The sequence below is a fragment of the Scyliorhinus canicula genome, chromosome 4, assembly GCF_902713615.1.
Source record: "Scyliorhinus canicula chromosome 4, sScyCan1.1, whole genome shotgun sequence".
NCBI lineage: Eukaryota > Metazoa > Chordata > Chondrichthyes > Carcharhiniformes > Scyliorhinidae > Scyliorhinus > Scyliorhinus canicula.
The window spans coordinates 219,395,096-219,414,313 of NC_052149.1; the positions used below are offsets into that span (position 1 = coordinate 219,395,096).

At 46.0% G+C, this 19,218-nt stretch overlaps 1 long non-coding RNA gene across 1 annotated transcript; it reads left to right on the plus strand.

Annotated features, from left to right (window-relative positions):
- Nucleotides 1-763: 763 nt before the first annotated feature.
- On the plus strand, nt 764-15,423 carry LOC119965382. Its single transcript, XR_005460501.1, has 3 exons — nt 764-914; nt 14,448-14,532; nt 15,283-15,423. It is a non-coding gene; the product is annotated as an uncharacterized LOC119965382 (long non-coding RNA).
- Nucleotides 15,424-19,218: the final 3,795 nt, after the last annotated feature.

Genomic DNA, 19,218 nt, shown 5'->3' on the forward strand with positions numbered 1-19,218 from the left:
GTCTATTCAATCTCTGCCCCTCACAGTTTTGTATACCTCAATCATGTCACCCCTCAGCCTTCTCTGTTCCAAGGAAAACAATCCCAACCCCAACCGCTCCAATCTCCCCTTGTAGCTACAATCCTCCAGTTTTGGCAACATTCTAGTAAATCTTCTCTGCATTCTCTCTCTGGAGAAATTATGTCCTTCCTGGAATATGGTGACCAGAACTGTGCACAATATTCCAGTTGTGGCCTCACTTGTTGCAGATCCATTACAGGTGAGATGGCAGCCAGGAAGCCAACTCCAAGATTTCCTGAGGGAGACCTGACCTGAAATCTGGATGGAGTCCAGCGGAGGCGGGAAGTTCTGTTCCTGCTCTGTAGGAAGCATCCCAGAAGCAAGGTGACCACCTCTGCCTGCGAGGCTACAGCAGCTTTAGTGAGCACCAATTCACTCGAGAGGAGAACAGAGCAGCAGCGCAAGAAGAAAATGAATGACCTTCTTTGCATGGCCAGGGTAACCCTACCACCTCCAGTCTCACATTATACCCCCTCAACCGCTCCTCGCCCCTCCAAGATGATTGCTCACATGGCCATCTCGTGGGTTGCCCACCAGTCACGAGGTAATGTTCCCACCCCCCCCACCCTCATCCCAAACCAGTTCCTCACATCCCTGCTCCCACGCATGCCACTCCTCAACCATCTGGACTGGCTGGATCCCTGCCTACACTCTCCCAATTTGTATCCCCACAGGAAGAATCAAACACAACTGGTGTGAGAGGGCAAAGCCACCTGGAGTGATGTGGGAGCTCCGCACCCTCACCCCACCTGAGGAAAGAGACAGGGAAGAGCATGACCACGCCTGTGCTGATGGCGAAGTGAGGGCAATGAGCACAAGTGAGATCCGTAAGGACACGCAGCCTCACACCTCACGTGAGTAAATATCTCACATCATTTATCCTTCATGATGATCTAATGCCATTTCCCTTCCATTGCAGGGAAATCAAACAAGCAGCTCGGACCATGCTCATGCTCCCTGGATATACTGACTCAGCTCTGAGGGAGAATTCTCGGACATCAGCATAGAAGAGGCAACACATCTGTCACCCACACCCTCCACCAGTGCAGAGACTCACACCTCAGTAAGGTTTACTAGTGGGCAGGCTTGTGGTCACTCACTGGTGTGCACGTCACAGTTGATGATCCACAGCAGGTGGAGGCCGACACCTCCAAGGGAACCGGCACTCGGAGGGATTCCGAAGCACAGGAAACTGCTGAGCCCCTGCCTGGCCAATGATATGCCACTGTGTCTGGACGTCCCAAAGCTGATGGAACTCAGAGGCTGAGTGAGCATCAGGAAGGGATGGCAGCAAATATCCTCGGATTGTATGGCCAACTGGAGGTGCCCCATTGCCTTCTGTCCGAGGATATGGTGCTATTACTGCAATGTGTGAGTGGTGGCCGCAGTGCACTCCATGGTGAGGGATATCCTCCCCATGCCTCTGATCATGATCTCCACAGCTGAATGCATGAGTTCTATGGTGCAGGGCTTCAACTGCATGGTGCAGGCACTGATGGGAATTCATGACTGTGTGCCCCAGAGGATCTTGGGGCTTCTGGATCACACTCCAGCTGCCCCTCTATCTCATGGAGGCGGACCCCTGGGCCCCTTAAGGGAAGAGAATCAGCAGGAACGCAGCCCAGGGCCCTCCATCCAGGAGACCCTGGGGGTGAATCTGACAACTCCCACCACCCCCCAATGAGCAACATACTTTTAGCCCCGCATACCAAGGAGGGTATCACTGCAACACCCGTGCTGCCCAAAATCAGGCTGGGACACTCAAGGTCTGGGCCCCCCCACTGGACGCCCACCAAAGTCATTCAGGCAGCAAGGCGTGGAGGGCAGCAGACCAACTCAACCTCAGCTGTGGATCCTGGGGATATACCTAGACGAAGCGGGAGGGTGAGGTAGAGTTAAAAACAGTCATGGCGTTAGCTGTGCGCGGACGTGACCTGCCAAACAGTTCCCCACAGGACAATCCCTGGCCTCCCCCTGGCCACCCACCACCAGTCCCCCCAGCCATCGCAGAAGCCCCCCCAGCCAGCAGCATGGCTCCCGCCCCACTGTGGCGGCGCTGGACACAATCTGCGGTTGCTACGTCGAGTTCCTGACCGCTCAGACCACACATCAACCGCGCGGTCGGGAACTCGGCCCATCGGGGGCACAGCATAGGGGGAGGGCCTTCAGGTGACACGCCAACGGCATTCCAACGGCATGTGCTGCGTGACGCGATGACGCCGTTTTCAGAGGAGGTGGAGAATTGATAACCAACTTAAAACTGGTGGTGCCCCTGATTTGGGCATCGGAAGGGATTCTCCGCCTGATCACCGATTACAATATCAGCATTGGGCAACGGAGAATCCCGCTCAAGAACTCCAAAGTGAGTGGTGTGGATTCCTGACAGAGCCCTGACCCTCAGTCCTCCACTCCGCTGGGACCTCCACCTGTGCTTCCCCCTTGGTGAGTAGCGCTCCACTAAGCCTTGAACACTCCCCTCTCACATTGGCATATCCCCACACCTCCAAAAAAAGGCCAATTGATTGGATGCATGGCATCCGTGTCTGTATCCTCATGGGGCACCTCAAAAAAGCCACCCGTCATGACATATAACGGGATGAGTGATGATTAATGTCACGATGGAGCCTTGCATTGGGGTTGACATCAATCTATCATGTATGAAGTAAACTTTTGTGTGAGCATTGAAGTTCAATGCTTAGGACTCCAACTATTTTGTTGAAACCAAATAAACTAAGTTAAAGAAACTGAGGGACAAATTAAAAGGGACAACCCATTAAAGGGATACAGCCATAAACAAAAATAAACCACAAATGAAACTTAAAACATCCAACTAAAATGTGACTAAATGGGTCAGCAAATCATCCCTGGTAACCCAGTGTGCACGGAATGCCACGGTGGTGAAAATGGACACCATAAGCTCTCTCCCCAGGGACAACCGACCGCGAATTTAGCTGTGGTGGAGGGACAGACAGTCGGGCCGGATAACCCCCTTGGTCGCCTGCTGCCTGGAGCAGTTTATGGCAAGTTTGGCCAGGCTCAGGAGCTGGTCCACGAGGACGTCCTCCTCTCTCCCCGCCCCCCCCCCTCTGCACTGGGTGCCCGTAGATCGGGAGCATGGGGGCGGGTGTGCAAATAAAACTGTAATAAAAGGTTTTTCAAAACACTGAAAAAGGGGTGCAGCCTAAAACATTCAAAATGGGCAAAATCCAGGGATTCTAAAAGGCCGCAAAAAAGACAGGCATTTTGGGTGTCGTGGAAATCATAATAAAGACAAATTCCTCGAGGTTTGATTTAAGGAAATTTATTTACATAAATGTATTTGCGGAGAGAGAGTGTTCCAGCTAGTGCACTGCACTCTGAGATTCGATTGAAGACAGCATGTTTTATAGTCTGAAATCACAGTTTGCCGTAAACAGCCATGTTTATATTAAATAGGCCTTGGAAAGTACGTAAGCTGAAATACATAGTATGTATGTTCTTGCCCTTGGCTAAAAACAATTTGAGTCCACATTTCGTTATCTTTCGGAGGACAATGTGTTTTCACAATAAGGCCAAGACCAGAATATTTCAGCATTTTCGCTAAAAAGCAATGTTAACTATAGTCAAGCATTTCCCACCATGCTTCTAAATTGGCAACCCATTAATTTCCCTTCCACAACTCCCTCCTTGTTGATCTTTTGATCAACACCTTTTAATAAATGATCGTGTAGGGTGGATTATAATGTAAGGGGAATGGATGTATGACAGTTCCCTGCGTGTAGTGAGCCTGGTTGCAAGGTGGCTAGGGCTGTTCCCATGTTCGCACAATAAAAATATCTTGCGCAACATTAAAACAGTAACCATCCGACAATCAAGATTACAATGGCGATTATAATCCAGAACACAATCCTCTGTCCTGACAATCCTAGAATCTAAAGTCCCATCTCTCATTTTTGTGTAATCTTGTTACCTCTCTACGAATGTGATCCACCAGGTTATCAATTTTCTTTGAGTTATCAGGGATGTATGTGCCTCCCTTTTCAGCTAACAAGAAATCAAGAGCCATTCTATTCTGCAGGGCAACCGCTCTTTTCGCAACCATCTCAGTTTCTATCTGGTTAACAGCTTCTGCAGTGCCATTAGCTACCTGCTCAAGGATGTCTCGTTGTTTGCGTAGTTCGTATGCATTAGTGGCTATTCCTAATGGTGGTATCATTATTCCCAGAATTTGTGCCCATGTCATAATACTTTGTGTCGTCCTGTGATGGGGATGGTCCTGCAATTGCTGAATGTGATGCACATAAGGGACTACCTATCGCAAATAGCAGGAGCCTTCCCAATTTTCTGGTATGGCCACAGATAAAATACGTGCCGTTATATGTGGTCAGGTTTCCTTTACTAAAGAACAAATAACAAAGAAAAGTACAACACAGGAACAGACCCTTCCGCCCTCCAAGCCCGTGCCGACCCTGCTGCCCGTCTAAACTAAAATCTTCTACTCTTCCTGGGTCCGTATCCCTCTATTCCCATCCTATTCATGTATTTGTCAAGATGCCCCTTAAATGTCACTATCGTCCCTGCTTCCACCACCTCCTCAGGCAGCGAGTTCCAGGCACCCACTACCCTCTGTGTAAAAAAACTTGCCTCGTACATCTACTCTAAACCTTGCCCCTCGCACCTTAAACCTATGCCCCCTAGTAATTGACTCCTCTACCCTGGGGAAAAGCCTCTGACTATCCACTCTGTCTATGCCCCTCATAATTTTGTAGACCTCTATCAGGTCGCCCCTCAACCTCCGTTGTTCCAGTGAGAACAAAACAAGTTTATTCAACCGCTCCTCATAGCTAATGCAAGTCATCATTAGTCTAATCAATCCCCTTTCTCCACTAATTCGATTTTCAACTGCTCACCAGTCAAAGATGAATACTCCTTTAACTGTAAGGTGGAACATAGAGGGTTGCCAATTCAAGGTCTGGTCACACTGACTCGTGCCTACTGAGTGGGTCCCATATGTTTTACCTTACAGTTAAAGCACTATTCATCTTTGACTGCAGGAAGAAGTCTTGCAACACCAGGTTAAAGTCCAACATGTTTGTTTCAAACACTAGCTTTCAGAGCACTGCTCCTTCCTCAGGTGAAAGCTAGTGTTTGAAACAAACATGTTGGACTTTAATCTGGTGTTGTAAGACTTCTTACTGTGCTCACCCCAGTCCAACACAGGCATCTCCACATCATCTTTGACTGGCCAGCGGTTGAAAATCGAACTAGTGGAGGAAGGGGATGATTAGACTAATGATGACTGTGCAAATTCCACACGGACAGTGACCCAGAGCCAGGTTCGAATCTGGGACCTCGGCGCTGTGAGGCAGCAGTGCTAACCACTGTGCCACCATACTTCCCGTCAGGGCCCCGCTATGACAGATACAACCCATTCCTGAGTACCCGACTCTGCCCTTGCAACCTGGCCTCTCATTGGACGCCACACCCAATTACTGCACAGTCACCCCAGTGCTCAGTATTCAGCTCCTCCCACCCACTTTCCTGCTCCTACTAAGGATGGGCATGTCATGTGGGAGTACCTTTAAGAAAAGAGAGTTTATAAATGAGCATGTATATAAATATCTGTAGTGAGAGTACCTTTAAGAAATGGGTGCTTACTACTGCAGTGATGTCAGAGTGTGGGTGGAACTGGGCTGTCTGTCAGCTTTTTACTTTCGTTTTTGAGCAGGCTGCAGGGTGTGTTTTAGTTTTGTTTTCAGAGTTGGAGCTGAAGCCAGACCAAGCAGGTGCATTGCTGTTCTCTCTGCCATCAAAAGACTATCTCTTGATCATTTGGTGAATTCAGAATTATAAACGTTTTCAGTAGTGGCTTTAACCTGATGTGCTTCTGATAAAGGTTTTGTTTTTAAGTCGCATGGATATTAAAAAGGAAAGCTTAAAGGTTTACTTAGTGTTGTAGTCTTTGGGGGTTGTATTTGAATTAATTGTTGCTAAGACGTTCACTGTATGTTTTAAAAAGGTTAACTTGAGTTCATAGAATAAATATTGTTTTGCTTTACAAAATACTTTTCCATTTCTGCCGTACCACACCTGTAGAGTGGGCCGTGTGCTCCCCATACCACAATCTATTAAAAGTTGTGGGTCAGGTGAAATCTATGATACATGTTGGGGTTCTCTAAACCCTGGCCCTTAACAAATTGGGGGCTCGTCCAGGATAAAAGTCTACCTATTGGATTGGCTTAGTGAACTTGAAGACAGTGAGGGGTGAGCATATTGTGGGTGTTTTTCAGGTGTGGTATTTTAGTTTAAGTAGGGAGTGTGTTGTGGACAATGGCTCTTTCAGAGGCTCAGACATTTTTGGGGGTGGAGACTGTCACACGTAGTACCTTACGGACAGAGACTAAAAGTACACTGTTAGATTTGGCAAAAACATTGCAGTTAACAATACCTGACAAAATGTGAAAATATGAGGTCATTATGGCGGTGGCTAAGCATTTAAAGTTGCCTGAGATACAGTTTGACTCATTGGAAATAGCAAAAATTCAGTTGCAAATTAAACAAATGGAACATGAGAAAGAATGAAAGCAGTTTGAATATGAAAGAGAGAGAGAGGAAAAAGAAAGAGAAAGAGAGATAGAGGAAAAAGAAAGAAGAAAGGAAAACAGAAAGAATAGCCCGAGCAGAACAAAAGAAAAGAGAAAGGGAGATAAAGATCAGGGAAAAAGATAAAGAGAGAGTTTGAACTTCAGAAAATGGCCATGAAACATGGCAGTCAGTTAAAATTGGCAGACGTAAAGGGAAACGTACGGTGGTTGATGGTAATGAGGATAGTGAGAAAGAGCATCACAGTCGAAGGATGGTGGGGATCTATTTAAATATGTCCAAGCAGTGCCAAGATTTGATGAGAAGGAGGTAGAAGCCTTTTTCATTTCATTTGAGAAGGTAGCTAAACAAATGAAATGGGCACAGGACATGTTTATATTACTGATTCAAACAAAGCTAGCAGGTAGGGCTAGTGAAGTGTATTAATCACTAGCAGAGGAGGTATCTGAGTCATATGAGGAAGTCAAAAAATCCACCTTAGGTGCAGATGTATTGGTGCCTGAAGCCTACAGAGAAAGGTTTAGAAATTTAAGGAAAGAATTTGGTCAAACATACATGGAGTTTGAAAGGACCAAACAGAGTAATTTCGATAGGTGGATAAGGGCATGGAAAATAGACCAAACGTATGAAGCTCTCAGAGAAATTATACTTTTGGAAGAGTTTAAAAATTCAATTCCTGATGTAGTGAGAACTCATGCGGAAGAGCAGAGGGTTAAAACTGTGAGATTAGCAGCAGAAATGGCAGATGATAATGAATTAGTTCATAAATCAAAGCTTGGTTTCCGACATCAGTTTCAGCCTGTGAGGGATAGAAACTGGGGACATGAGAAATACTCAAGTGGTAGAGATAAAGGTGATCTGATGGGTGATAATAAGGAGAATGTACCTCAGATTAAAAAAAGAAATCCAGGAGTGCGGAAAAGAAATGAAAAGATTCAAATGTGTTCACTGTAATAAACTAGGCCACGTAAAGTCACAGTGTTGGTGGTTGAAGAAAAGCACTGGGAAGGCTGTTGTGGTAAAACAGGATAAGACAGTGGGGTTTGTTAAAGTGGTAAAGGGAAGCCCAAGTGAAGCGAAGGAGGTGCAAAAGATCATACAGCCTGATCAAGAGGTGATTGATAAGAAGGTGCCAGAACTCTTCAAAGAATTTACTTGTGTGGGTAAAGTTTACTCATATGTATCAGGAGGGGCAGGTAATGAAGTCACAATTTTAAGACATACGGGAGCTAGTCAATCTTTAATGGTAAGAGATGAGGAGTTATGCAGTCTGGGAAGAATATTGCCAGAAAAGATGGTAATATGTAAAATTCAGGGTGAGAAGAGTCGTGTTCTATTATATAAGGTAAGGTTGGAAAGTTCAGTGAAGAGTGGTGAAGTGGTAATAGGAGTAATAGAGAAACTATCTTGTCCAAGAATACAGTTTATCTTGGGTAATGATATAGCTGGATCGCAGGTGTAGTGATGCCTACTGTGGTTGATAAGCCAGTGGAAAATCAGACAACTGAAGTGTTGAAGGATGAATATCCTGGAATTTTTCTGGATTGTGTAGTAACAAGGTCGCAAAGTCACAGGTTAAGACAAGAGGAGAAATCAAAGAGTGAAGATGAAGTTGAAGTGCAATTATCTGAAATAATTTTTGATCAGATGGTTGAAAAAGAACAAGAACAGGTCGAGGATGAGGCGGATATTTTTAGTTCAGCAAACGTGGTGGAGTTACAACAAAAAGATATAGAAATAAAACAGATGTATCAGAAAGCATATACGGAAGAGGAATCTGAGTGTATACCAGAGTGTTATTACCGTAAAAGTGATGTCTTGATGAGAAAATGGAGAACTTTTACATATGCAGGGAGATGAAAAGTGGGCAGAAGTTCATCAAGTAGTATTGCCGGTAGGGTATACAAAGGAGGTGTTGCGAGTTGCAGATGAGGTACCAGTGGGAGGTCATTTGGGAATAAGGAAAATTCAAACTAAAATCCAAAAACATTTTTATTGGCCTTGACTACATAAAGATGTAGTTAAATTTTGTCAATCATGTCACACATGTCAAATGATAGGGAAATCTCAAGCAGTGATAAAACCAGAGCCCTCAATACCCACCCCAGCATTTGAGGAACCTTTTACAAGGGTCCTAATTAATTGCATAGGACCGCTTCCTAAAACAAAAAGTGGGCATCAATATCTTTTGACTATAATGTATGCGTCTACTAGGTTTCCAGAGGCCATTCCAGAACGTAATATTACAGCTAAAAAGATTGTGGAGTAGTTACTTCAATTCTTTACTAGATATGGACTACTCACAGAAATACAATCGGATCATGGATCAAATTTTACCTCAAGGTTATTCAAAGAAGTAATGGATAGCTTAGGAATTAAACAATTTAAATCAACTGCGTACCCATCCAGAATCGCAGTGACCGTTAGAAAGGTGGCATCAGACATTAAAGACAATGTTGAGGGCTTATTGTCACGATTATCCAGAGGATTGGGATAAAGGAATTCTATTTGTACTGTTTGCAATTAGGGATGCACCTAATGAGTGAACCAAATTTATTCCTTTTGAACTAATTTTTGGTCATGAGATAAGAGGACCACTTAAATTGATTGAGGAAAAATTGGTGAGTGAGAAATCAGAAATTACATTATTGGATTACGTGTCAAATTTTAGGGAACGATTAAATAGAGCAGGTGAATTGGCTAGACAACATTTGAAAGTTGCACAAAATATGATGAAACGGGTAGCGGGCAAGAGATCCAGAGTTCGTAGTTTTACCATTGGAGATAAAGTTTTAGTGTTGTTACCAGTGGTAGGTGAACCTTTAAAAGCAAGGTTTTGTGGACCTTATCAGATTGAAAGGAAATTAAGTGAGGTGAATTATGTGGTAAGAACAACAGATAGAAGGAAGACTCACCAAATGTGTCACGTGAATATGCTTAAAAGGTACTTTGAAAGGGAAGGAGAGAAAAAGGAGGAGGTTTTAATGATTCTAACCCAAAGTGATGAACCAAATCCAGATGACTGTAAATTTGACATACCTCAAATTACTCCAGGGCATGTATAAGCTTTTCATAACACAGGAAACTGTTCACATTTCAATAAATCAGCCCTGCATGTTATGTGAAGTTCCCGTCAGGTGACATGGAAGGTAGACACCAGGAACCATAGAAAAGTCCTGTTATCTTGTTTGATCTCCACTTCCGGCACTTTGAATAAGTGCAGCACTTTCCGTATAGGCGTGTTATCTCCTCTTTGCAGCTGTGACATAAATCACAGAACTTGTCTGTTTTTGTTGCATGTTTTAAGTCGAGGTGTTCCAGAGATATCTGAACAGTGCTCCTTCATCTCAACATCATCATCTCAATTTATTTGCACCAGTAGCAATTGGCCTGTAATCTCTGACAGCCCCAAAGTTGCTGTAAAATGCGTCTCAAAAGGCGTGACCAAAGTTTGGCGGGAGATGGAGCGAGAACTTGTCACCAGTGTGATGGGGCACTGTCTGGTCCATGGCAGTTTCAGTAGACGGCACAGCTTTGCAAAACTGACCAAGACCATAAGAAAGGCAGTTCACCTTATTTATTCCCAGGAGATGTGCAAAGGCCTGTAGAAATGAACAGCAGCATCTCGGTGGGAGTAGCTAATTAGGGTAACTGGCTATTGATTTCCCAGACATCATGTAGAGCAAGTGAAAACTTGGAATACCGTGACTGCTTTGCTCCCAAGAAAGCATCTAACATTATGATTAATGAGGCATTCACAATTCTTACCAGTGTTGACCCAGCTTCCTTTGGGAATAGAAGCCTTGACTAATCCATTGCCAAGTGCTCGATGTTGATCTAGTTTGCCGATGTAATTGTACAGGTAGCAGCCGCCACAAAGCACTTTGAGTGCTGCATGACCTACCTGGCAGCTTCTTGCTGGTTTTCCCTATCCTCAATCAAGCTCAGGTAAGGTGGTTTGGATTGGGCCCTCAGGAGGGATTGGATCAAGGCTTCCACAAATTTATTTCCTGAGTGAGTGTTAAAGCTGTCAGAGAAAGAGAGGGGGAGAGAGACAGAGTTTGAGCCCAGCAATTTGCATCTGATTAACTACCAAGTTGTACAGTTCTCAAATTAATTATTTAGATATAAGAATGTTATCTTCTCAAATTTAAGTTTGATTCAGAACATTCACCTTGCTTGTGTGGAGTTGTGGAATGCTTCATGACAGAATCTTCACAACAAAGAATGGGGGCCTGGATGTGCTCTATCATTTATTTTTGAAATGTCCACAGCAAATTGAGAAATCCTTAGATTTTGGCTGATCACATTGCAAGAACAGCCCCAATTACTTTAGAAGGAAATGGGAGCCGAGTGTAAGGGATAGTGTAAGTGCGACATTATAGGAAATGTACAGATTACAAAGGGTTAATGTAATGTCATAGATAACCACTAGATGGAGCTAGGTGCAGAACTATATAAAGCAGTGACTCACAGATCTCTAGGAGAGAGCTGGAGAGGAGAGCTAGAGAGAGCAGTGATAGAGAGTGCAGTACAGTATTCGATAGAGCTTTGAGACTAGTGTAGTTGAGTATGGATCATAGATTAGATTAGTGTTTACTTTAAGAGTAAGTGGTTGAGTTTAATTTAAGTAGTGTAAATAAATGTTAGCTTTGTTTGTGACCTTAGCTTTTATGGTCTTCGTGAACACTACAACATTAACCTGAGAACAAGAATCACAAAGAACACCACATGGTACCAGGCGTTTATTGCTACAAAGTAAGCATTGAGTAGAAAGTTAGCACAGAGTCTAGAAAGAAAAGAACAACATTCAAGCCACTGCAAATGTCTCGAAGACAGCACCAAGTTCCGGATCGCAAGACAGAAAGTCTGATAAAGCCAGAACACTTCAGGATGACCGGTAAACTCAGTCTAAACTGGAAAAACCTCAAACAGCAATTTGAAGTTTTTCTTTCCGCCTCCACATTAGAATGTCGCCCATAGTTTTGGGAATAGACCAGGTAGCATGGTGGCCCAGCGGTTAGCACTGCTGCCTCACAGCACTAGGGACCTGGGTCCAATTCCAACCATGGGTGACTGTCTGCGTGGTGCTTGCACATACCCTCTGTATCTGTGTAGGTTTCTTCTGGGTGCTCCATTCTCTTTCAACAATCCAAAGATGTGCTGGTTCAATGGATTGGCCCTTACTTTCCACGGATGTGCAGGTTGGGTTACGGGGAGATGATGGGGTGGCCGGGCAGTGGACATGGGTAGAGTGCTCTTTTAGAAGGTCAGTGCAGACCCGATGGGCTGAATGGCCTCCTTCTGCATTGTAGTGATTCTAATCAAAAAGTTCTAATCAAAAACCACTGTCATATTAATACTGTGTTGCTGCCAGAAAAGAACAGCAGTATTAAAAATGTGGCAGTGGTAAAATGTGAAAAATTGACAAACTGTTTTAGCTCTCACTCAACTTAGTTTATACAGGCTCGAGGGTTAAAGTTCTTCCCTTTCATTCCTATATGCAATGTAGGTTGCATCTTATTTTATTACATAATATTCCACAAACTCAAAACAGATTTGGTGAAATATTTTCTTTTGTACTGTTGCTAAAGGACAAGAGTTGGCAAAAGAAGTGACAAATTTACTGTAATATATATCTCTCTCTACGAATTGAGCATTTGAGTGTTCATTCATCAATAGGTCCAGAATATTGTGGAGTCAGTCGCTCTCACACACACACAACAAAACATTCAGCAATTCGGGACACTCAAGGAGAAAGATGAACAGTATTAGGTCAGGATACCAGGAGACTGGTTAATCACACAGTATTAGTTTGTATTTTCATTCCAGATCTGATAAATGAAGTCACATACAAACTACAGAGGATTTCTTCCGCTTTGATTGACAACAGTAAGAAAGAGAGATTTAGCCCTGAGCTCTAAATTCTAGCTGCATGAACCTCATGTTTATTTCCTGCCGTGCGTCAAATCCTTTCTCAACATTTTTAGCTGCAAATGTAAATTAATTGGAGGACGTTTAACCCTTAATACTCATAAGCAGGGGCAGCACGGTGGCCTAGTGGTTAGCACAACCGCCTCACGGCGCTGAGGTCCCAGGTTCGGTCCCGGCTCTGGGTCACTGTCCGTGTGGAGTTTGCACATTCTCCCTGTGTCTGTGTGGGTTTCGCCCCCACAACCCAAAAATGTGCAGAGGTGGATTGGCCACGCTAAATTGCCCCTTAATTGGAAAAAAATAATTGGGTAATCTAAATTTATTAAAAAAAAATACTCATAAGCAGTCCGCTGGTTTAGGAACATAGGAACAGGTTTAGGTTCTTCATTGTTTCATAATTGACAGTGACTGAATTTGACCAAATTCATTAATGTTATTTGAAAGCCTAGGGTTTACAAGAGTTTTGGAAATCATGTTCCATAATTATCTTGTGGGTAGTGCAAATCAATGGCATTGCTTATAAATCCAGAATACACATCCAGGTGATTCCACATCGAACTTGATAATTGCAGGCAACACGGTAGCACAGTGGTTAGCACTGTTGCTTCACAGCTCCAGGCTCCCAGGTTTAGTACCCGACTTGGGTGACTGTCTGTGTGGAGTCTGCGCATTTTCCCCATGTCTGCATGGGTTTCCTCCGCCTGCTCCAATTCCTAAAGACGCGCTTGTCAGGTGAATTGGAGTTTCTAAATTCTCGCTCGGTGTACCCGAACGGGTGCCGGAGTGTGGCGACTCGGGGATTTTCACAGTAACTTAATTGCAGTGTTAATGTCAGATTACTTGTGACAATAATAAAGATTATTATTATTACAGTTAAAATAAGAATTCACGGATATTGTTAATTCGACTCGCATATCTTTGTAAAACCGAAATGGTCCCTCCATGCATGTGGCACCCAGGGCAGGACAGGAGAAACGAGGCCCCAGATGGAATATTTTTAGGTCGAACATCTGTCAGTGTTCTTCCAGTCTCATCTTGTAACTTTGTCAGAAATTCTGGAGATGGTGTTTGTCTCACATGCTAATTGAGACTGAAGATTGGGCTGCCAAGATGTTCCAGGAGGCTATGAGATTTTACTGGTGCTCTCTTTTATGTCTCACTTGTTAGTATAGGCTGACTATAATATTACAGCCATAAAACATACAAACGCACTGACATAAAACTTCAAGTTTCATAGATTAACCAGAATTGTTACTGTTAAACAGTACTAAATATTTAATTGGTTGGTGCATTGCTCAATATGGAATCATACCAACAGACCAGAAAGGTCACAATGTTTATCTGTATTCTGATCTGGCTTGATGCAGTAACAGGAGCGTCAGCATGGACCTCAGCAGCTTCAGTCCAGGAGGAGAAAAGGAAACAGCCAGGATTGCCACTCCTGATTCCTATTTTTTTGATTTCTTCTTGAAAATGTGACCATCGGCAGAAGATGGAGTCAGGTCAAGCTGTGAGGCCTTTGATGGTTAAGTCTGTCAAGATTCCTCATCTGGGATGACCTGAGAAGAATGCGTTGCATACCCATTGTCTCCACCTCTGGAGCTGTAACCTGAGATAAGCCAGAAGTAATCATTTTCACCCGTTCGGGTGACAATCACCCACCCATTGTAGAATCTGCCCCATTTTAAAAGGAGACGGGTTCTACATTGGGACAACTATCTATGTTTTTGAAGTTACTACTCAGATAGTGAATTTGAAAGTTATCTCCAGTGTTTCCTTGACAAATGAGAAATATCTCATTGGCTGTGAAAAGCTTTGGGAAATCCTGAGGACATGAAAGGAGCTACACAAATGCAATTTCTTTCTTTCAGAAAGCAGAGAAAAGGGGAAATTATGAAGAATTTGCCACTGCAGGAGGAATGTGTGACGTGTCTATGCTTTTGCATCACGGATTATGTAAGTGTGTCCCTCCTTTTGCATGCTAAACTGAGAGATCCTTTCATAAGGTAGTTTATGAAATGGAAGTCATCTTCAGAATAAATCTCATGTTGAAATATCCACGGCTTTAAATGATGATTACCCAAATGGAATTTTCAAACTGCTTCGTGGGCTCTCCAAGAACATTTCTGAGTGTTGCACTAAACGAGTAGCAAATTGTTTACAAGTCCAGCCCCAAGCAGGAGCCAGAGGGAGGAAAAGGGAAACCAAAGGAAGCAGCTACAGACACAGCAATATTGTTCAGTACCTAAATACAGAGCAGATAAAATACACCCTTCGGAATTAAGCCTCTAATCCAGTGCTTTTCAAACTATTTTGCCGGGGACCCATTTTTGCCAACCGTGCATCTTCGGGACCCACACAGGCCGACCTGCGTGACCTACCATTTTCACTTACCTTTAATGTGACAGGTGAGCTTTCTTGGTCCTCAGGTTGTCGCTTGCTTTGTTATTTAACGTTAGATTTCTGATAATGACTTCCGCTGATGATTTAAGATCTCACTGCAGCCATTGAAAAACTAGAGAGGTTTGTCCTCGTACTCACCATGTTTAGTCTTCAAGTGCCTTTGAAGTTTTGAGGGTTTTAAACTTTCATTTGCCAGTGCTTCGCTGCATATAACACACACAAACTTTGAATCCTGATTTGCTGGGGAACACTTAACAACCCATACCTCAAGTAATCTTTATGCTGCTCTGTTCCCGTTTTCAGCTTCTTCTTCACCGGTTGTTCACCAGAGACCCAGGAGTTCACACTAACACTCCTGGCAGCTACAAAATGGAGGAATCACTCTTGCGCCCAGAACACGTGTCGTCAGCGTACAGGGCACGTGACCTGCTCTCTGCTGCTACCTCCGGTGGGAGGACTCCATCGTTGCTGAAAGGTTGGCCCTGGTCAGCGCACTGACGTCAGGAGGAGGTCGTCCATGCCGCTGGGCTCCGAGCCTGCTCACTGCTTGATTTGGCACGCATGTACGTGATGGACAGCAGTCTCAGAAGTCCGTCCCAACCGGCATTTTGAAAAGCATCGAGCATCACGATCCTCCCGAAACCTGCCCGCGGGTCGCGACCCTGAGTTTGAAAACCTCCACCCTAATCGGTTGTGTTTGAAAACAAAATGAATTAAATATGTTTAAAGTTGCGTGAGCATTTCAATAGTTCTACCACCCAGATAACTTGTTCTGTCGACATTTGATGAGCTGAGGGTTGGCTTTGGAACTGGAAGATGGCTGCATGAGGAAAGTAATAAGTAGCACAGTAATACTGTATCTTATCATATACGGGAATCTATCTGTCTCTGACAATGCTTTCTGCCTCTTTGCACTGTCTCATGTTGAAGATAAATTACTTAATTTCTTCCCAGCTTATTCTTTTCTGTTCTTTAGGCTGCACTGGTGAAACTAAACTACCAATGAAGCAGACTGCTGATGGAAGCCATACGGAAATAATCAGGCAGAACAGAGAATAGTAGAATTTGAAATGAAATGATTCTGTTGGACAGAATCTTTCTAAAAGCAATTAATTCAGAAGTCCTGGAATAAAGTCCGGCCATTATCCGAAACTTGCACAGCAGGTGATAAACCTTTACCTAACTTAGCCAGAGGATCATCTCTTCCCGTCCCTGCAGTTATCCCACCTATCCCCCATCCAAGATCCCCACTATTTCTCATAGAATCAATGAATCCCTACAGTGCAGATGGAGGACATTTAGGCCATCGAGTCTGCACTGACCCTTGAAAGAGCACCCCGCCTTGTACCAACACCACCTCCCCCCCCCCAACCCACTCTCTGCCCCCCGCAACCCCGTAACCCCACCTAACCTTTTGGACACTAAGGGACAACCTCACCATGGCCAAACAACTTAACCTGAACATCTTTGGACTGTGAGAAGAAACTGTAGCACCCGGAGAAAACCCGCGCAAACATGGGCAGAAAGTGCAAACTGTGTCACTGTGCCGCCCATCCACAAGTTGGGGGGGGGGGGGGTGGTGGTGGTGGAGGGGAGTTGCTCTTGCACCATTGGCACTGTATTACTATTTTGCCTGGCAGCTGTGTGCTTGTTTGCTGCGGTGCCTCTCGCTTCTACGGCCTGGACCCCGGCAAATTACCAGTGCTGGAGAAGGGGTGGGGTTTTCTCTCTTCTTTCACTGTGCCCCATGTCTGCGTGACCTTTTCCGGTGTTTCGTGCTGCTCGCTCTCATATTTTTTGTCTTTCCACTGATGTGTAGGTCAGGCAGGGAGGGGGGGGGGGCGAGAAGGGGGTGAGGCCAGTGTTCTGGGTGTCAAATGATTGGTGTCCTCATTGTATTGTATTTTGATACTGTCAATAAACTAAGGTTGTGCTTGCTGCTTGCTCCTGTTGGTGGCTGCAGATGCCTGGAGGCTACCATTGCTGTTTCCTTCCCTTTTTGTAGCCCGAAATAAGGACAATTTATTCTAATATACCTGGGTCCTGAAACACTGAGCTCAGGGGGACGTATGAATCCAGAAGGCAATCCAGTTTGAAGCAAGAAGACGCTGCTGGACCTGGTGCGTTACATTGATCCAAATGGGCTACCTGATGATGCTGTTGAAGAAGTGCTTTTGCAGATTGCTGATGTTTCTGTTGCTGGTGTGGTGAGTGCTCCATGTAACTGGCACATCACCGTGGGTTAAATACATTGCAAGGTTTAGGATGTTCAACTGCAGCTTGAGCGTCAGTGGAATATGGGGATACCAGGATTTGAAGCCGGTGAGATTGGGCCGTGTGGGAGGGGTCTGCGCTACTGCGACTCCTGGGCGGAGAATGGAACTGATACGTGGAGCAAGTCACACATTGATGGACAGATCGTTTCTATGGCAAAGTTCTGGACATGATAACATATTCTCAGGCTTGTCCTCTCTTCTGTTGTGGAACCTGTGAGGGGTGATAGTGTGTATTTGGTTTATTTTGTGAAAATGATCTGATATAGCATTGTATTGGTACTAATATGGAATGGTGACATTTCCGTGGTTTATTAAAAATGTTTTTTATTGGATTTTGTACAAATTATGAATACAGGTATATACATTGCAAGGCAAAACACATAGGATCTAGGAAATATTACTGGACCGGGCGTTGGGGGGGGGGGGGGGGGGGTGGCGTGGTGGGGGGTCTTTCCTCCCATTCTATTCTCTCTATTCTCTCCTTTTTACAGATCATCTTGGGTGGCCTAACCTAATGCTTTTTACATTCTTTTGTGCAGTTGCCTCGGCATCGGCCATTGCTCATTTCTCCTTCCAGTTTATCTTCACATTCTCTCGTTGTGTTGTGGTTGTTGCCACTGTTGTCTTCCCCTGTGCTTTCCCCCCCGTTTTTCTTTTCTATCTCTCCCCCCTACTAGCACCCCTTTTATGTTTTCTCCCCTTTCCCCCCCCCTCCCTGCTGCCCCCCCATTCTTTCTTGCAGGGTTTTGCTCCCTCACCCTGCCCCCCCCCCCCTTTGCTTTCCTCTTTCTATCCTGTCCTGGCTATTTCTCCATGGCTCCTGGCTACTTATTTATTTATGTGTGCCTCCAGTGCAGAACAATACAGTGCCCACACGGCACAGGCCCACCCGCGGATCGGTGGGCCCCGACCGCGGTCCAGGCCACCGTGGGGGCACCTCCTGGGGCAGATGCCCCCGCGACCCCCCAAGAACTCCAGAGCCTGCCCACGCCGCCAGGTCCTGCCAGTAAGGGACCTACTCTAATTTACGCCGGCGGGACTGGCAAAGAACGGGCGGGACTTCGGCCCATCGCGGGCCGGAGAATTCGGTTAGCCCTGGGGCCCATTGAGTCATGCCGGACCCCGCCATTCTTCGAGATGGGCGGCGCAACTCACGCCGGAGCAATTTTTGGGGAGCGGGAGAATTAGGAGGACGGCAGGGTCGGGTTTCTCGCCGACCCCCGGCGATTCTCCCACCCGGCGGGGGTTTGGAGAATCCCGCCCATTATATATTAAAACTAGGGGTGGCATTCTCCCCTACCCGGCGTGACGGAGGGTGCCGGAGTAGGGGAATGGCGCCAACCACTCAGGGGTCGCGCCTCCCCAAAGGTGGGGAATTCTCCACACCTTTGGGGGCCAGCCCCGTGCCGAAGCGGTTAGCACCAGAAGACTGGCGCAAAAAACCGGCGCCCCCGGTGCGGGGCTGGCCGAAAGGCTTTCGCCGGTCCGTGCATGCGCCGGCAGTGACGTCAGCGGCCAGCTGCCGCTGACGTCACTGCCGGCGCATGCGCGATGTGGGGTTCTCTTCCGCTTCCGCCATGGCGGAGGCCGTGGCGGCGCGGAAGGAGAAAGAGTGCCCCCAGGGCACTGGCCCGGAGTCTGAGCGGGGGGCCCCGATCGCGGGCCAGGCCACCGTGGGGGCACCTCCCCGGGGTTCGATCGCCCCCCGCCCCCCCAGGACCCCGGGGGCCTGCTCGCGCCGCTGAGCCCGCCGTTCCAGAGGTGGTTTAAACCTCGGCGGCGGGAGAGGCCTCCCAGCGGCGGGACTTCGGCCCACCCGGGCCGGAGAATCGCCGCAGGGGCCTCTCCGATCGGCGGGGCGAGATTCCTGCCCCCGCCACTTCCCGGGTGGCGGAGAATCTCTGCCACGGCGGGAGCGGGATTTTAGGCGCCCCCAGGCGATTCTCCGACCCTGCTGGGGGTC